Here is an 18,574-nt window from a genome sequence, read left to right on the forward strand (position 1 = left end):
ATGCTAGGGGGCGAATGCTATAGGTCTTAATAAACAGATACCCTTGTCTACTTTGCACCTGTAATGATTTTCAAATTAAATAAAGAACAAACTCAAAATTTTTCGATTTTAAATATAGGGTAATCAACTAGGTACCAATTTTTGGGCACTTGTGGGGGTGCTAATCCTCCCCTACGTGTAATTGATTCCCGAACATGATTTCTAGATTTTTGCAGTCCTTAAAACTAGGTATTTTGATAAAAGTAAAATGTTTTATTAAAATCACCTTGTTTTTTTGGTGTCCCAATCGCATTTTAAATGATTGGTGGTGACTACTCACATTTTGAAAATTATTTTCAAAGAACAAACCCCCCGAGTCAGTATCTGTCTTTCCCCGCCCGGGCGAAAAATGGTGTCAACAGCTTGACAACTCAATTGGGAACGTTTTTTTAAAACAACTTGAGAGTCGAACCATGAGTTGGTTACCCTATATTTAGGATTCTGGAAATTATTATTTTGATATTATTTTTATTTACAGTTCATTATGTTTTTTCAAAAGAAAAAGAAATTTTCTCTCTGGTCAATGCTTACACTTCTGTGAATTTATTTAGGACTGTTGATTATCATATCTCTAAACTCGAGCTCAAACCCGGTTTACCTAAGTAGGGAGAAACGTCACACCTCATGAGGAGCATTGGGCTTCCTTGTGTGGGTCTGATAAAGTATCTCTATAAAGCATCCTAAGTTCCTATCCGAATATTGGATCCGAGGTACACTTTCAGGGTGTGATCCCCTGAGCCGAATCCGATTCAGAAGTCTGTAATGCGCCAGAATCGGAGTCAACCTTAGCAGGTTGTAAAGATGGCTTGGGAACCGTTGCTACAACCCAACCTCATGTAGAGAATTTAGTAAACCTACCCCACTAGAGCCATGTGGATAACCTAGGTAAACTAGAACGCATGCGATTAGGATTATTAATTTTCTTTGTATGCTTTTCAATCTCAACTTTGAGTCGTATTTAATTATTTTTGCTAAGATTACCTTTCTTTGACTAATCATATCAACTTACTTGATTCTTTTTGTTTCTGCTAACATTGATTTCCTTTTTTCTGGTCTTGTTGCATTTTTGCATGAACATGACATATTATTTAAAGGTATTGATCCCTTAAATAACTGATTGTTTAAAAGGTTCTTGAAAAACAAGGCCACAACAATGCCTTTCGTTGGAATCAGTAGAATTTTGAAGGTGCTTTATGTTGATCGAGTAGCGTCAAGAGAGAGTCTACTTACTAAGGAGACAATCTAGACATCTACCTACTGAGATAACAAAGTGGGCTCAAGAAGATTCGACACTGAAGCTAACATTTAAAGATCATAAACCAGCTCGAAAGATTTCTGAAAGTAGGAGATAAAGTAGAAGCTTTGAAGACGATGCAATACCCAAATGCTCTCATGAGTTGAATAACCTGAAGATGGACCAGATTTTCATTTCCCCAGTGTACCGAGACATTGTCGGTTTTTCGAGAATTTTTCAACGAACAATTATTTTTGGGATCAATTCCTTGTTTCATTTACATCTCACATTTTACGCTCCCATTGTTGCATCTTTTCATTTCCATGTGCATCTTTGCATATATACATTTTACATTACATGGTAAACATTGCATCTCAACATGCATTAATCACAGATCCAAGGATTAACTTGTGGAGAATCTTGTGATAAAAGCTTTGAAGTAAAACGTAGTCACCCCATGTGTACCTAGAAGAGGATTGAGAGCTATGAACGTGATGTTAGTGCCATCTGATGTTCGAGGCACATCATCGAGATCCATGGGGCACTGAGAAGCAAGACCCATATTTTGTTTGACCCAGGGGTATTAACATTTAACTCATAATGAGACATTCTGAGGCCTATTAAAAAGTTCTTCCACCCACCATGAAGCCTTATGGCACTGCTTTGTCATGTTTGAACGTTTTTTTGTTCTTATACTCGATAAATATTTTATTGGTTGAACTTATGGCTTTTTTCAGGTTATGAGCAATAAATAAAGTTTTAATCTTGTAATTATTTGAATATTGAATTAATTAAAGGTTATTCTACTACTTCATTAATTATAGATCGTTGACAAGGGGCAAAATTAAACCTTTCATGTTCCCTCCAAAGCCGAACACCCTTACTCATTTCCTTACACGGCGTGTTCTCATTACCAAAAGATTGAACTTTGACATCACCTCTATTCGAATCAAGAAAGTCATGCCCTTATCCCCCCGAGGCGCCAAAACATGTACTTTTACCTTCCCAGACATAAATAACATTTCCATAACATTACCTTTTTCAGAATTATGACTTTAAAGTCACACATTTCCCTTCCTAGACAAGAACCAACATTCATTTCCCAACCTCAATAAATCTCAGGGCATAACGAGGACCATTCCTGCAAGAAAGACAAGAGAGAGTGTTACCCATCAAGTTTTTCCAAGAGAATTCGAATAATTGGGTCATACTGGAAGCAAAGTGAAAAAGAAATAAAGGGAATAATTGAAATAATTCTATCATGCATTAATTACATTGTTTTCATGTAAATAAGGTTAATCCTCAATACTCGTCCCCTTGGGATACCTCTTTTACAAAGATTTTTGTGTATGAGATAATGAACGACTTTGTTTCATTTATCCTTTCAAATATATATCCCTTGTTGAGCCTATAATATTGTTTCTTCTGAATCAACCTAACCAAGGATCACCCTCCACCCTAGGGGCAAAGGTGAAGGACATCTGTTCGCATGAGTGAAGATCATCAATCCAGATTTCGCTATAGAAGCAAGTCAAAAGGAAATAAAGTGAGAAATAACAAGATACCGCAAGGTAAACCAAATACAAAGCACCTAAATATCAAATAAAGTTCGATGACACAGAGAGAAAGAAGAAAAGATATAGCAAACAAAACATAAAAAAGATAGAAAAGAAAGGAAAAAAGAAAAAAAATAAAAAAGAGAAAAAAGAAAAAAAGAAAAAAAAGAAAAGAAAGAACAAAGAAAGCGATCATATAGTTCAAGACGAGCGGTTCAAAGATCTATAATCAATTCGCCAGAAGATCAGAGAACACCAAAAGAAAATAAAATAAAAGACACACGAGCAAATTCAAGTCGAGGAAGACAAGTTAAAGACAACAAAACAAATCGATCATTGGTTCAATATCCCTTAAACACTTGTTTGTGCCTATTTATCCCTTTCTTTCATAACCGTGAGCCCTGACCTACGTTACATGCCTAAAAAGTCCATTCTAATCATGCACGGATTTCTAAATGGAGAGAATATCTTTAGATTTCATTCCACCCTCACGGTTAAGTTTATTTGTAAAAATTAGTTTTCTAAAATTTTTAATGCATGATAGGAAAATAATAAAAAGAGGAATCGGGACGTAAAATTTTAGATGACGTCTTGAAACAAAAAGAGAATTCGAGTTGAAAACCTGAAAAGGTAGTTCAAACATGAAGATTGTTAACCACTGCACAGAAGACAATATTATACATTTTGATAAAGCATTGCATAGTCCAAAGGCACTCACGAGGGCTGATAACCATTAAACATTTCCAGAAGAGAAACATGACAGCTACTTCATCAAATCAATGAACAACTGAATCGAGAACGCAAGAAGCCAACCTAAAACACATTACCTTCCCAAATCAGCATAAGCTTTATATCAACATTAATATTTGCAGTTTTCAAATGTATATAATTTTTGAAAGATTAAAACAAAATTTGACTTATTTGATATTCAATGAACTATTGTTTTACAATTTGTTTTGATTGTGAGCTGGAAGAAAATGACAACTGACAATGCGTCGTTTTCACTATCATATAATTTATCCTTAATCTTATTAAAAATAAATATAATAGTATAGAGAGAGTAATGGTCGATCCACAGGGACTAAGGAAGATGCTGAAACGGCTGTTCTTGATCTCTGATCTAGGAGAAAAAAATGCAAGTAAAGTAATATGGGTTTTGTTGAGAAATTAAATAAGCAAATAATGATTAAAAGGAAAATAAAGAATCGAAGAAAGTAAAATTAAAAACCAATATGATGAAATTAGCCTCAAGTTTTCGTGTGCCTCAAATTCCAATCGATCATTGAATATGATTTTCCTCCAGTTAAATGTCGATTTGAGGATGCAAGGTTCAATCATTGTAGCTCATTTTCCTCTTTGGTGATTGACTTTCCTAAATCTATTTTAGGAATCAAAATCCTTGTTCGGATTAACTTCGACTATCGTTGTTAACTCAAAACAATTTAAAAATGCTTGGAAAAAACCAACGCAAATTATGATTTCTCTAAGAAAGTCAAACTCGATCCCAATTTCCCTTAGCATACCATTCAATAAGTGTGTTCAAGGGAATTCGAATAAATTGATTCTATAATCCCAACGGTAAACCATAACATCATCCAAGCTAAAATCTATTTTTGAAGTGAAAGCGTTTTGATTTTAAGAAAGACTATTCGCCAATCTAGTTTCTAAAAAATTGAGAATTTAACCCAGAGGGTATGAGTTGCTTTTTGATTCTCACAATTCATAATCAAGTCATCACTTTAGCCTTTAGCTATGGAAAATTTAGCTAAGTATGATACAAATAATACTTAACATTTTAAAAAATAAAACTTAAATAAAATAAAATGAAAACTTCAAAAGATAAGAAAAGAAGAAGAGTAAATTCTGAGTTGTGTTTTAGGCTTACCCCAAGAGGGTATTTATAGCCTTTAAAAACTTAGAGATAAATATAGAAATTAAAATAAAAAGAATCCTAAAGATAATTCCAAATGTTTCTAAATTAAAACTTTAAAATTTTAAAATAAGTCTTCTAAGATACCTCTGTTCGTCCACATTCCAGAAGGTACTGACTAGATCTTCTAGAAAACTGTTGCTGACTGGATCTTCTAGAAACTTCCACATCAGATCGTGTCATGCCCATGTCTCCAGCTATAACCAAATAATAAAAAATGCAGAATGCACCCTTTTACCACTAATTCTGGAAAGTTATCCTGTATGAAAATAAGCATAACAAAACCAAATCAGCAGCAATAAATCCATAAGATCGAAGATTTAACGAGCAAATAATATCATTTTAGAACACTCATAAAATTCCCCCTCACTTATCTCATTCTTGTCCTCAAGTATGATATAATTACATTTACCTTTCTTTGTCAAGTCTCACATTCGAAGAAACAACGCAAAGACCACAATAATTATCCAAGTCAAGACATCAATCAATTGAACATAATCAATTGGAACAAGTTAAATACAATTATAACATCCATTCATTCATCAATCGTAATACCCATAACTCAGCACCTTACAAGGATTCACTCAAACCATTCAATGTGCTTGGGGCATAGAAACGCTCAATGTCAAAACCGACATGACATTACCATAAGCCTGTAAGTAAATCCAATCTCCACTACAAATAAGAACAAAATGCATAAATCAAAGAGTCTTTTATTGGTTGTAACATGGCTTAGGTAAAGGTGGGGAAAAAATCTAAATATATGGCTGAAAATTCAAGACAAGGAATTACAAATAATACATTCAACTCCATCAATTAACTAAGCACAACAAGGTAAAAAGACAAACCATTAAACAACAACTTTCCTTTCGAACTGAATTTGACTTTTCCACACTTGTGTTGTTGCTTTATTTTTCTCATGTCTTTTTCTGTTTTTCTATTTTTTTTGAAAAAAAAATGAAAGAATAACCTTTTCCTTTCCCTCTTTGCACGTCACACCATACAAAAAATTCTTCTGTTCATAGAGCATACACCGGATAAATTATTCACTTGTCCTGAAAATGGTAGAAAAGAGAGATAAAATAAAAATGTTCGGGTTTATAAATATAGTGAAAACAAAGAATGGAAATATGCTTAAGAGTGGTTAACTAGAGAAAATGCATGGGTAGGCAATTTTAGTGGGAAAACAAAGTGGTTAATGCTAAGGTGCCCAAATCATTTTTAAGCATCATGTTCATGTGGAATCTCGAAAATATTTAAAATGAAGGTTCTAAAATACCAATGTCCAATTCGACACACTCAATCCAAAAAAAGAGAGCAAAATGATATGCTCGTAAAGACTCAAATCTCACCAAATTGTTTTTATGCATTGAGCTAAGCATATTTCAACCAAAAAAATCATGGAATATCACAATAAATTCAACTTGTTCTCAATTCATGCTATCTGCTATCAAGAATATCATAACTTAAACAATTATGTGTTCTCAAACAATCATGGCATACCGAAAATATTCAATAAGACAAAGAAATTCCATGAAATTTTCCGCAAATCCAATAAACACATACTAGCATCAAACATAAAGATAAGCAAAGGGAAATTCAACCTAGACTTTACTCCCCCTCACTTAAAGCGTTTTATCCCAAAACGGAAAATTAAAGTGCAAGAGAAGGAATAGAGAACTCCCTGGATTTACTGTCGACTAAGGCCACGACCACGGTCGTGGTGGGAGGCGTTGGGACGAAGGAAACCGACATCGAAATCCTTTGTAAAACCATAAATCAGATGGTATATTAGTAATGGTTAAATGGAAATAGGATTAGAATTTACTTCATGAGTGTTTTTAGATGTCATTGAATGTATGGAGCACGAAGGAAAATTCGACGGGCGTGGACGAGAGGGAGAAAAGGCCACGGTTGTCATAGACTGGAAGGACGGTGATGGAAAGCGCAAAGGATATGGATGGCGGACAGTGCTCGGTGTGTGGTGGAGGGAGGCGGTATGTGTGAACGCCGAGTAATACAACACGAGCATAGTGTTTGGTGTGGTGATTGACATCATTTTTTGACAGTTCCTTGTGCACAAACCATTATGGAGAGGAGCAGCTAGGTAAGAGTGTGGTGGAGTATTCGAAAAGCGTGATGGAATGTGACGACAAGGCCAACGATGGGTAGAAGAAGAGGCGACGGGTATGGTTTGGGGAAGGTGAAGGACTTGGGACTTTGGATTTTTTTTGTGTTGAATAGGGTACATGGGGTATTTTAAGTTGGGTTAAATTGGTGTTTGAAATTTAAAAGGGGAGTGATAAGGATAGAGGTAGGGCACGTGGTCAAAGAAAAAGAAAGGGAAAAGATAGGGTGAAAAGATTGGGGGTAGAATGTCTCAAAAAGGGGGAAAAGGTGATTTGAGATTAGTTAAAAGGAACAGACCTTCATAGGGGAATGCTAACGTGAGTCATTTTTAATGAAACGATGCGCATGACACTAGAACAGATTGTTCCACCACTTTGCATGAAAGGAAAAATATGTTGCTCGTGGGGTTCGAATTTGGCACTCTTCGAATGAAAGTTTCGCAAGTCTCCACTATTTTAGCTTGATTGAAAGCATTTGGTCATGAAAAATAAAGCAAAAAAATTAAATGAATTTGCCTAATAAAATAGAATAAAACAAAAAAATGCAACAAAATTAAAAATAATGGGCTGCCTCCCATAAAGCGCTTTTGTTTAACGTCATTAGCTCGATGGCCTGATTCAGACTACAATTTCTAAGAGAAATACTTCATCCACTTCATATGCTTTTTCCAAATAAGAACTTCCTTATGAGAAATTCTACGATCGTATAATTCTTTTATTTTCTCCTTGTAGAATTTGGCATTCTCATAGGCTATTCTTCTTATCGTTTTTAGCTTTGAAAGCTTATCTAAAATAACCGGTGAAGTAGCATTTTCTCCTAAAAAGGAACTCTTTAAGTTTTTCGGCATTTGTTTAAGTTCTATCTCATGTGCCTACAAAATAGAAGCCAGAACTTTAGACTTAAATGAATTTGGGAGCAAATCAGATTCATCAGATAAAATCATTACAGCAAAATGGGTCATTAGCGGCGTTTATAAGTGCCGCTAAAAACTTTCCCGGCGTTTGCAAAAACACCGCAAGAAGTGCCTCTACAATGAGCGCCGCTATTGTTAACGAAGATTTAAAAAAACGTCGTAATAGGTCAAGACATATAGCAACGTTTGTCTTTGCAAACGCCGCTATTGAATGTGTATTTAGCGGCGTTTGTATATACAAACGCCGTTATTGATTGTGTATTTAGCGGCGTTTACGCCGCTATTGACTGTGTATTTAGTGGCGTTTTTCTTTACAAACGCCGCTATTGTCTGTGTATTTAGCGCCGTTTTTCTTTACAAACGCTGCTATTGACTGTGTATTTAGCGACGTTTTTCTTTACAAACACCGCTATTGACTGTGTATTTAGCGACGTTTTTCTTTACAAACGCCGCTATTGACTGTGTATTTAGTGGCATTTGTAATTAAAAACGCTGCAAATAAGCCTATTATTAATGGCATTTTCATCTAAAAACGTCGCAAATCACACTATTAGGAGTAGTTGCATAAAACAGAACTATACACATTGAAACTATACATATTAGTTCACCTCTAGGCATGACAACACTGACAATCAAAATAACAGAGAGTAATACTTCAATAACTTAGGAGCTATTAGTAAAGGCATACCGAATAATGAGAAAATAGAAACAAAACATAAAACAAAATCCTTGATTCAAATGAGTTTAAAAATTTGGACAAAGTTTAGAAACATATAGGCATGTTGACTCTCCAACTGCACGCTGACTCTTTGAGCTTGATCTGCAGTTCTTGCTTCAAATCCAAGCTTATTTTTCATCTTTGCTATTCTTATATAAACCTGTGCCATTATAATTTGATCCCTCATCAAGTGCAATGTGGAATTTGAATTATCATTCTCAAATTCTCTCATCCATATGTTGTATCTTCTCAAAACAGCATAGTCCACAGCTTTGGATCGCTCAATGAAAACATTTTCAAGTTTCAAATCCCTGGGACCTTAGGAACTTGTAAACATGCCCACGTTTGCTTCCGTTCCAGTCACTACAAGAACGGATAAAATTATACCAAACAAATGAGAATGTGCTGCTCTGAGGAAATCATCAAACAACAACACTAAACATTACGCTTACCCGCAGAGTATGACAGGTGCTTGGTTGAGTTTATGTTTTCTCTGATATGTTTCATTGACTGCTACTTGTAATTTAAAATCCTGAAGTACCCATTGTGTACAGCAATCAACAAACCTATGGAAGTAAAAGAAAATATAAAATCTCATGACTGTTATTTGTAACTAGTGAATACTTTTAAAAAGAACTAGAATCAAAACCAAACATCAAGTACTGAAGAAATTGAATTTAAATCTTTCAGGAAGGTCTGCACACGATATAAGGATTGTAAACAGCCTAAAAGATATCCCCATCGTCTTCCCCATCGCTAGCAACTGAAAAGATGAGAAAATATGTGAACTATAAAGGAGCCGAATTCGGCCCCCAAAAGGTGAGAAAATGTTCATTCTTCGATTAACGCTTTCGATAGGAAATGAGCCAAATGGAAGGCTCAAAGACTAAAGGTCATATGAGTTAGACATGAACCACCAAACTAAAGAATAGCAAGCTGCATAAAACTAACATCACAATTTTTGTACCGAACACGGGGTTCTCTAATGGTTTTTAGTCTATTTAAGCTTAATCTACTTATAGTGAAGAAAACATATAAGAACGCCCTATTAATCTACGCCATTTGCATTAAAAATTCTTAAAAAATGTCTACGTCATGGGAAGAAATGAGTTAAACGAGCATGTACCATCTCCTCGGTTATTGGTTCTTGCAAGCTTAAAAGTGTTATAGCCTGCAACACCGAGCGTTTGTTCATACATTTGCACCAATTCTTCATTTCTGACCCAAAATTCCTATCATCAAACCAAAAAACCACAACAAAGATAAGGCTTATATCATCATATTTGAAATTAAGACTGTGCCTAAAAAAAACTGTTAATAGAAGATAAGGGCACATGAAACCCACCTTGAGACATTTAATGGAAGAGCTTTCGTACAGCAGCCAATCAACTATCCTCTCATTTCTAGCTAACCAAAATGTTCTAAAATCACTTTCACGTACGCTCTGATTCTGTTCCATAAAAAAAAATGAAAATTAGCAGAATTTACAAACGGAAACAAATCAATGAAAGAGAGGACGAAGACATCACCTGCTGGTCCAAGCGCTTGTAGATATGAGCCAGGATGTTGAAGGTGGTACAAGAAATACAAGGTCCGAGATGGATGAAGCAAATTTACCAATTTTAGTCCTCAAAATCATTCCTTTAAAAGGAACAGACTCGTTTTCACTTGAATCAACATTAGCAAATTCAGGGTCTTTAAGTAAACTGGCCAACATCACCTGTTTAAAAAAAACATCAACAAGACAGCAAAATCGAAAGAGAAACAAAACCCAAAGTACCAAATTTCCATATACCATTTCAAAATTTTGCCGCCTAAGATTCATGTGCTTGTTGTTGTCGTAAGTAAGTAGAACAGGGGAAAGGGGGAAAATGTTTCTTTCTTCTTTTTTTTGGTTCAGAAAGGGTGGTTGAATTGAAGTTTAGATTTTTCAAGGCTTGTGGACAGAGGCAGATGCAGGTGAAGAGCAATGAATTAATATGGTGGGGATTATTTTTAATTTGTTTCCACAAAAGTTATGGAAACAATCACTCATAAAAAAATAGATCTAAACAATTCCGTTCGAAAATCATAAAAATTAAAAGAAACAAAGATTTACAAACGAAAATAAAAATTGGGATAAAACAATTATTGATATTTTGATGACGAAGGAATCGAACCTTTTTGAAGAGCCGCTTTTGAGTTGAAATGAAAGATAGGACGATGAATGGGAAATTACAGGGGGATTTGGAATTTTATAGCAGAAACCAAGGGCCCGTTTTTAGTTTAGGGTTTCTCTTATGACCGTTGGATTTTAGTGGTCCTTGATCCAACGGTTGCTAATTAAGTTTGCCACGTCGGATGTTCACACTTGATGATGTTGCCGTGGGTAGCACTAGCACTTAGGCATTTTATTCAACAAAGGCACCATTTAAACAAACAATTTTTTCGTATTATTTCCATAAATTTTAGTCATAAAAATCTTATTAAATTTATAAATGTTATAAAATAGTTGTTATAATATTATAACAAGTATAATATTTTGATAAATTTAATGTTTATTTTATAATAATTTAATAAAATTTAATAATCATTAATAATAAATTGATTAATTTAAAAAATATTTGATGATTATTTAAAGGTATTTAATAACATTTAATATACTTTAATCGATATGTCAGATCATGTTACGTTTCTTATGTTGATGGTGGAAAAAAGTTTGTTAAATATATTTATAAAAATATATGTTTATCTTTTAAATTTCACAATCATCTTGACCATTAAACACAACACTCATTATATTCAAAATCTTCTTTCAAATCCCAGAGTTGTTCAATAGTCCTAAATGCATCATAAGTAGAGTGTACAAATCCAAGAGTAACCCAAAAGAACGAATTAATTGATATCATTTCGAAATTAATTTTCTCAAAATTGTGTAACTAAAGTAGAATACTTGATCTCAAAATTTTCTAACGAAATCACATGTTTGTAAACTTGCAGCATTTGTAAACAAAAACGCCACTAAAACACGAGTCTATAACGCCATTTGTATAAAAACGCCACTAAATCATGAGTCTATAGCGGCGTTTGTAGAAAACGCCACTAAATCACGAGTCTATAGCGGCGTTTGTAACAAACACACCACTAATGTATGAGTCTTTAGCAGCGTTTGTATAAAAACGCCGCTAAAGACGCCACTAAAGTACGAGTCTTTAGCGGCGTTTGTATAAAAACCTTTAGCGGCGTTTGTATAAAAACGCCTCTAAATCATGAGTCTATAGCGGCGTTTGTATAACAACACCACTAAAGTACGAGTCTTTAGCGGCGTTTGTATAAAAACGCCACTAAATTACATTCTAAAGCGGCGTTTGTATAAAAACGCCGCTATAGTAGGAGTCTTTAGCGGCGTTTGTTCTAAAAACGCCGCTACAAATGCCGCTATTAGCCCATTTTACTGTAGTGAATATTTTTTAACACCATGGATTTATCTTTTTTATCATCCAATTTCCTGCATAAATCATCAACAGGATCAATAATGCCAACAAAATTAATACTATGCACGTTATCTGGATATCTCATTACTTTATAAATATCAAATTTTACGATCTCACCGTCGAACTCCATAGTAAGAATACCACCTCGAACATCAATATTTTGCATTTTTCATGCTCAGAAAGGAACGAACGAGGAGGATTTCAGAACCAGTGCTGCTACGATCATTTTCCATATCAATCACATAAAACTCAGTAGGGAGAATTAAGTCGTTTACCTCTACTAGAACATTTTCTATGAGTCATTCAAGATAGATAATTGATTTGTTGGCGAGCTGAAGTTTAACCCTCATCTCCTTCAAAGGCTTGGTGGAAATTAAATTATAGACAGAGAGAGTTATTACATTGATAGAGGCACCTGGATCGCACATAGCTCGCTTGATTTTAACCTCACCAATTTACAAGGTATTGCAAACATTCCTTGGTCCTTATACTTTAGTGGAAGCGGTTGTTGGAAAACTACTGAGATGTTTTCGCCTAAAGTCACCTTCTCGTTTCCGGTAAGTCACCTTTTATTAGTGTAGAGATCTTTAAGGTATCTAGATTACCTCGGTAATTTTTGGATCACCTCAAAAAGAAGAATGTTTATTTCTACTTTCTGGAATACATCCAAGATTTCTTTCTCATCAAATTGTTTATCTCTTTTTATGAATTTTTTAGGAAAAGGAGGCGGAACAACAGAATTAGTTTGTGATTCATCTTTCTTCTTTTCTCAGGATTCTACGTCAGCTGGTTCTTCTTCCCTCTGGGAGTTCGAACTTTCTTCTTTATACGGGGATCTTGTGCTTACTTCCTTTGGGACTGATTGTTCAACAACTGTATCACTTCAGAGGGTGATGGTACTAACATTCTTTCTTGGATTCGACTCAGTTTGTAATGATAGCCTCCCTTGTGACTCTAATATCCCCACAGTTTGAGTCAGTTGGCTCATTTGATTATCGAGCTCTTGAAAGAGAGCTTTAGTACTATTTTGAAATTTCTCCAAGGAAAGAGCCAGCCTCTCGACGATTGATTCAAGTGATGATTTCTACGACTGATAAGGTTGTTATAGGGGTAGACTCAATTGATAAGCTTAATTTAGTCCGAGATTTGGTCCATAGCTTAAGTTGAGATGATCTCTCCATCCTAGATTGGAAGCATTGCTGTATGGATTGTAAGAACTTTGGAGAGATCTCGAAAAATTTTCCATTGTATTTACTTGTGCACCATCTCCTTATAGCATGGGGTAGCAGTCCGTCAAATGATCTGGCATTGTGCATATTTCACATAGCCTCACTGCTCTAATTTTTCCTACAATAAGAGAATTAACTACGTCATTTAATTTTTCAATTTTAGTTTGAAGTGAAATAGAACTTATCTCGTGAACTTGTTGGCTGGGTTCACTTGAAAATTGTTGTGAATTTGTCGTCATCATCGAAATTAACTCTCTATCTGTGTTTGGTGTCATTTTGACTAGAGCTTCTCCACTGATAGCATCAATAATTTGTATCTCTAAGGGAGAAAGCCTTTCTTAGAAATATTGAAGGAGTATTTTCTCGGTTAATCCGTGTTGCAGAAAATTTGCAAAAAACTTCTTAAATCTTTCCCAATAGTCATAAAATGACTCTCCGTCTTTTTGTTTAATTTCCATAATGATTTTCCATAATTCGTTTGCCTTAGCTGCTGGGAAAAACTTATCAAGAAAGATTCAATTTAAATCAGCCCATGTATTTATTGAATATGGAGGTAAGTAGATAAAGAAAATGGAAAAGCTCTCAATTTAATTTGGTCGTCGAAAAATCCTTGTGGTTTCATGCTTGAACAGACTAAGTGGAATTCTGCCAAATGTTTATGCAGACTTTCTCTTGGAAGACCCTTGAAGGTAGGAAGAAGATGAATGAGCCCCGTCTTAAGTTGAAACGGAGTTTCTTCTTGAGGAAAGGTGATGCAATGGGGTTGTTGGATCACAAGAGCTGCTTCGAGATATAAATCTGATTGTTCTTGGCGTTGCACTTCTTATTGTTTCCTCTTTTCCTGAATTATTAGTCCAAGTAGTCTCTGGGCTAGCGCTTTTATAAGAGGTTCAAAATCTACTAGCTCTTTGGAATTTTTCTTGGTCATAAATAAAAAACAAACTAAATCAATAACTTTTGTCGAAGTCCCTGGAAACGACGCCAATTTGACAACGTGTCATTTTCACTGTCAAATAATTTATCCTTAATCTTATTAAAAATAAATATAATAGTATAAAGAGAGTAAAGGTCGATCCGCAAGGACTAAGGAAGATGCTGAAATGATTGTTCTTGATCTCTGATCTAGGCGAAAAAATGCAAGTAAAGTAAAAAGGGGTTTGTTGAGAAATTAAATAAGAAAATAATGATTCAAAGGAAAATAAAGAATCGAAGAAAGTAAAATTAAAAACAAATATGATGAAATTAGCCTCAGGCTTTCGTGTGCCTCAAATTTCAATCGATCATTGAATAGGATTTTTCCTCTAGTTAAATGCTGGTTTGTGTCCGCAAAGTTCAATCACTATAGCTCACTTTCCTCTTTGGCAATTAAAAGCACAATCCTTGTTCAAATTTACTTCGACTATTCTTGTTAACTCAAAACAGTTTAAAAGCACTTGGAAAAACCCAACTCGAATTATGTTTTCTCTATGAAAGTCAAACTCGATCCCAATTTCCCTTAGCGTACCATTCGCTAAGTGTGTTCAAGTGAATTCAAAGATATTGATTCTATAATCCCAATGGTAAACCATAACATCATTCAAGCCAAAATCTATTTTTTAAGTGAAAGAGTTTTGATTTTAAGAAAGACTATCCGCTAATATAGTTTTTAAAAAATTGAGAATTTAACCCGATAGGGTATGAAGTGCTTTTCGATTCTCACGTTTTAGAATCGAGTAATCGCTTTATCCTTTGGCTATGGAAAACTTAGCTAAGTATGATAGAAATCATACTTAACATTTTAAAAAATTAAACTCAAAATAAAATAAAAATGAAAACTTAAAAAGAGAAGAAAAGAAAGAACTTTATAAAACTAGAATTAAGAAGAAGAGTAAATTATGAGTTGTGTTTAGGTTTACCCCAAGAGGGTATTTATAGACTCTAAAATCCTAGAGATAAACATAGAAATTAAAATTAAAATAATCCTAAGGATAATTCAAAATGTTTTCTAAATTAAAAATTTAAAAATAAGTCTCATAAGATATCTCTGTCTGTCCACCTTCCAGAAGGCGCTGTCTAGATCTTTTAGAAAAATACTGTTGACTGGACCTTCTAGAAACTGTCACGTCAGACCGTGTCATGCCCAAATTCGTGCCCATTTCTCCAGCTATGACCAAATAATAATAAAAATGTAGAATGCACCTTTTTTTACCACTAATTCTAGAAAGTTAGATCCTGCAAGAAAATAAGCATAACACAACCAAATCAGCAATAATAAATTCATAAGATCGAAGATTTAACGAGCAAATAATATCGTTTTAGAACACTCATCAACAACACTTTTTCACATTTCTAAAATAAAAAAAAAGAAAAAACATTTTCAAACAATACAATCTCAAGTGAAAAAGGTCTTTGAGGCTGGTGAGGCTCATTCTGCCTCTATTGAAGAAAAAAACAAATGATGCCTGAATAATGAAGCATTTCTTAAAAGCAAATAGTCCGAGAGATCATAAGGACTAGAAGACATAACTTCTAACACTTCATTGTGACGTTGTCAGAAGCAGATGATCACCTTAGTTGAAGATGGAACATATCCCAACGAATATAAAAATGGAAGACAATTATGTTAGAAGAATTGATCACTTCTTAAGTATCCATCTGATTGTGGCATCATTAAGAGAAGCCCTCAAGATTGCTGATTAATGGTACAAGAGTGAGGTCGATCGAAATTAGAGTCTTGGTACAAATAGAGCCATGAGTACCCACATTGGGGCATTACCAAAACCAGATGTCATTAAGATCACAAGATTTAATTCAAGCAAATGTGGCGGATGAGCCTCACCGCTTGGAGTGCCAGGGTCAAAAGGTGAAAACAAAAGGATCTTACCTTGAGAAACAAACATTCATGCTTCAGTCGAAGACCTGTTTGGAGAAACAAATTTGATTGAGCGATCAAATTATGGACATAAATGGCGTCAAGGCCATATACATGGTCATAGCAAGAATTCAAGAAACAAACATTTCCTCCAAAACGAAGATAGAAAAAAAAGACCATAAGATGATCAGGTTGATCATCAGAAGATTGCAAACATGGTCTAGCAAGTTTCTACCTCAATTGATGTGATCACGCCAATGGCCAACTTTCTTCATGACTTGATCGCCCCATGGAAGTTCTATCAAGATCAATCTAGGGGAGTTCTTCCTTACTTTATATTATATTTACTTATTTATGCATTAGATGTCATGTTAGAATAGTTATGCATATCACGACAACATGTTTTTTTTAATTAGTTCATCAACTCATTTCAAGCATGTCATTATCTTATACTAGTTTGTATACATATTAAGCATGTACTCATTCTTGGATATTAGAATAGTCATTCATTAATTCCTAGCATACTTATCATTCCATCATACACATTGCTGTTTAAATATGTCCAACATGTTAAGATAGCTTTGCACTCACATTCATCATGGCAGTTTACATATTCATTCGTGTATCTCATTTTCATCTTAGCTCTTAGGTTCTTCACGTAATATTTAATAGCATTTGTAGTTAACTCAAGTGCATTCACATTCATGCCAGCATACATAGCATGCGTATAGTTCATTACATTCATTTTAGTTCTTAGAATTTAAATAAGATCACACGTGTTGTTTAAAAGCATTTATAGTTATTATATCATGTATGAGGTTTATTTGCACACACCCAAGTTTCACGTGCTGTTAGTGTTGTTTGAATATAATAAACATGCAAATCAAAGCTCACTAACACAGGGACATACACGGCAGTAAGTATTCTCATTCATAACAACATAATATCATTAAAATAACTTGTTTCTTGGACATGTAGGAACATTAATAATCTACCCCATGCTGGATAGTTTAGTGGAACACTAGAAGACAAATTCCACTCACAAAACATGGTAACAAAGGGGATTAAAACATGGCATATGTTGAGCAGCGTGTTGAAGAACTTTCAAGACTTTTCCTGTCCACAAAACACGGCAATGAGGACTATTAGAGAATGACACACGTTTTGGCACCTTGTTGAGAATTAAGAGACAAGAACAAACTCACCAAACAATTCAGCAATTCATGGCAGCTTGAGGGGAGTGGAATCGGTTGGAGTTACACCACCAACTAGAGCAATACCAACTTTATTATTATAATTATCTTCCCACTTAGATCAAGCATTAAAATGAAGGAAATACACGCCACTTTGATGCTGCAAATCCTACACACAATTGCACCTAAGAAACATCCCATGTGCGTGACTTGGTATTGCACTACAAACAACCCATGTGCATGCAAAGGTGCTTGTCTCCACTTAGCCTTGTCTCCATTAGCCATTACTTGAAGGGAGGATTCGGCCAAGGAACTTTCTTCATCCATTTTACCGAATATGTGCATGATATTTTTTCTTAAAACATGTTTGAATTATATACCAAAGAATGCCACATCAACAAGCACAACTCAGCCAATTATGATGGAACCTTCGGCCATGCATAATGTAACTTACGTCCATGCATGTTCAAGCCCTATAAATAGCTTTCATATTGCATTGTAAAAAATCATTGAATTTGAATTAAAATTGAGAGTTTTCTCTTATTGAGTCCTTTATGATTTTTATCGACTTATAAAGTAACTTGTTACTTGTGGCGTCATTACTTTTCACCTTGATACTTATGGTTCCTATCTCTTTATAGATAGCAGGTCAAAGTACTATTTACCACCCCTGAGAACGATTTGTAAGGCTGGGTCTTTACTCTTTATAGCACTGGTTCTTTCTTGGTTATTCTAAGATACTATCAATTCCTTGTTTACCATCCCTTATTGAAGCAATATAAAGTCTGGGTCTTTGTTCTTTAACATTGGTTCTTCTTTGAGTCTTCCTTAAGATACTATCATATTTACCATTCCACAATTTCGTTATCCATTTCATAACCACAACCAAACGTATTCCGCTACCATCCCTCAAACCGACCATTTACCATTACATTTACCACCTTAAACTATCCATTTGTTACTATTATCTTATGCAGGTTTTTTTGCTTCATTCCTAGATCCACAATCAATCGATAAGGTAGAAACACCTTGTATCATATGGTAATCAGAGCTTTGGTGGAAGAAGCAACGTGCAACAACAACAAAAACGAAATTACAAATAAAAAGCGACGTGAAGTGCTAGTGAAGAAATCCAGATTAAACAAAGAAATTCCAACACTCAAAAGCAAAAAAGAAATATAGTTGAAGAACTCATCAACAAATTTTATCACTGAGCCATTCAAGTGAACAAACTCACCAAACAATTCAGCAATTCATGGCAGCTTGAGGGGAGTGGAATCGATTGGAGTTACACCACCAACTTGAGCA

At 34.6% G+C, this 18,574-nt stretch overlaps 1 long non-coding RNA gene across 1 annotated transcript; it reads right to left on the minus strand.

The window, feature by feature from the left end:
* Positions 1–6,433: 6,433 nt before the first annotated feature.
* Positions 6,434–9,700, minus strand: LOC120114627. The gene is made up of 4 exons (XR_005515413.1): positions 9,647–9,700; positions 9,223–9,283; positions 9,038–9,086; positions 6,434–6,443 (listed from the first exon to the last, which is right to left on the minus strand). It is a non-coding gene; the product is annotated as an uncharacterized LOC120114627 (long non-coding RNA).
* Between the last annotated feature and the right edge of the window lie 8,874 nt (positions 9,701–18,574).

The sequence above is a fragment of the Hibiscus syriacus genome, unplaced genomic scaffold (genome assembly GCF_006381635.1).
Source record: "Hibiscus syriacus cultivar Baekdansim isolate YM2019G1 unplaced genomic scaffold, ASM638163v2 tig00110236_pilon, whole genome shotgun sequence".
NCBI classification, from domain to species: Eukaryota; Viridiplantae; Streptophyta; class Magnoliopsida; order Malvales; family Malvaceae; genus Hibiscus; species Hibiscus syriacus.